Below are 2,483 nucleotides of genomic sequence, written 5' to 3' on the forward strand. Positions count from 1 at the left end.
CCTGTGAAATGATAGCATTCCACCTGTGGAGGCAAAAGTAGTCGGCAGCCGGCAAAATTCATCGTGTAAAATCTCTGTTTTGCTGCATTTTCTCCGCCTACTTTTGCTGTGGCCCAACAGAAAGTGGAAAATGGGAACTTCCCACTTTAAAAGTCATAAATTTAAACTGGAATGCCCCTCCAGTGGGAATTACCTGTCAAGAAGTGGGAGACTTCAGAATTCAAAAGGGCAGCTTCTAAAGTGAGTAAAACAATTACTTTTACTTTCTGTATTATTTAATTCACATTTAGTCAGTCGTGCACATATTACTGCTCAGTGTTTATGAGAGGACTTGTTAAAACAATGTTTCTATGCATGAAATACCAGGTAGAGCTCAGTTATAAGTTATTGTTTGTTAGCGGTGCTCAGCTAAAGCAGTTAAATTTAGTTAAATTTTGGGTTAAGTAAACGGGGAAAGTCAGTTAAAAATGAATGTATGTCAAAACAATGTTCTAAAAATGACAGAAATATGAACTTGTCTGCTTTCAGAACAAAATCATGTTCAGATCTTTCAGTTTGTCCAATTACATTGGTGCAATATTTATTGCAGCATTTCTGTCCTGCTGTGAAGTGATATGAGTCACAGACTTGAAAAAAGTTGAATAATCAGGCTTTTGATTGTCGCCCCTTATAGGGTTTGTTTGTGGAAAAACAAATGGGTTGCTCATCTGACTTTCTTTGTCACTGAGACATAATAATGTCCATGGTCACCCAGTAAGTTTTATTTCATCAGTTGAATTATTAAAATTTCATGATTTGGTTGAGTATAATATTTTACAAGTCATGCATTAAGCTCATAAAAAAATAAAACCTTCAAATATTCAATTAAAATTTGTTAAAAGAGAAATTCATGGTAACAGTTTTTATAAAACTTACATTTTGAACTAGTCAGAAAAGGTGATGTGTTGAAATTCAGGGAATAGGTTTGTGGAATTGTTTTATAAAAACCTCTAAAACAGTGTGTTTAAAAAATATAATGAAGTCAAAGTGTCACGATCGGTGTGTTTTTGCTTTCATTGTCTAGTGTTTCTTTGTTCCCGTGTCTCTCTTCTCTGTTTTCTTGCCTCTAGCCCCGCCCACGCTCACTGTTTCCTCTTGTGCCTCTCCAGGTGTTCTCCATTGTCTCTCATTAGTTCACCTTTATATTCTGTGTCCTGTGTTCAGTCTTTGTCAGTTCGTTGTGCTGCTTCCCTCAGCCTGTGTGATCTTCCTACTGAGATTTTGKTCAGATTTGGAGCTGTTATGCCAGCCGTTTTGAGTTTATTATCAAAACCTTTTTGCCAGTTGGCTTTTTGCCTGCGCCCYGGGTTTTTCCCTGCCTGAATCTCACACAGAGTTAAATATGATACCATGTGCAGTGTTCAGTGAAAATAAGATATGAAGGATTCATCATGTATTGTTATCTGTTGTAAATTTGAAGATCCTTCAAGATTCAGTTTGTTTGTTGATAAGGGGCAGACATACAATTATTTTCTTCACWCTGCACCCTTTTCATTTACAGCATGATTTATTGAACTGTATATAATATTTATGAATAATATGAATGAATAAAATAAAAATTAATTAAACAAATACACTTTTTTCGCAGGAAGCAGTTCTTACCACATCTTCTTGAACTCTTGCAACTTTCTTGAACTTTAAGCAAACAAGCTCCACTCTCTCCTCATGTTTATTTTAAGAGGACTGAGTGGTTTTAGTACATGGTGACCTTTCGTACAGTACCAAAAGCTTGTGCATTTATTTATTTTTTCAGGAACACTACAGACTTCTTCAAATTGGATCAATTTGTGTTTTTAGAGAGCTTGTTCAGCAATTAACTGAACAAACCCTGAACTGCAGAAGGAAAAAAAATGAAGCTCATAATAAAATAAATGTGATGAAAAAATAATCAAACGGTTTGGGTTAAAAGCAAGAAAAACAATAAAATACACATTAATGATCTTAAACTCTGCACTTATATCACATTATTCAACTCTTATAATTCTTCGTGTTGCTGCATTTTGTCTGTCGTTTTGAAATCAAACCCCATCATTTCAATCAAAATGTCATTTCATACGACCGGCCGCTTGCGCTCGTTATACTTGTGACAAGCATAATTTTCTCCAGTGCAATTTTGTCAGAGCCAACCTTTTCATTTCTGCAGAATAAGATAATTTGCCATCTGCAGAAAGATGAGCATGCTGGGCTGTAAAAAAAATATCCTGACAAATTTGCAGTAGTTTAAGCAATTTAAAATCCAGTAGTCTTTTGTTAATAAGCCCTATTAATGCAGATGGAAATACAAACACAATGGCACCAACAAAAACATTTTTAATTAATAAATATTTTGATATACAGCAGGTAAAATAAGTATTGAACATTTCAACATTTTTCTCAGTAAATATATTACTAGAGGTGCTAATGATATGAAATTTTCACCAGATGTCGGGAACAACCCAAATGAT

The sequence above is a fragment of the Austrofundulus limnaeus genome, unplaced genomic scaffold (assembly GCF_001266775.1).
Source record: "Austrofundulus limnaeus strain Quisiro unplaced genomic scaffold, Austrofundulus_limnaeus-1.0 Scaffold19, whole genome shotgun sequence".
Taxonomy (NCBI): domain Eukaryota; kingdom Metazoa; phylum Chordata; class Actinopteri; order Cyprinodontiformes; family Rivulidae; genus Austrofundulus; species Austrofundulus limnaeus.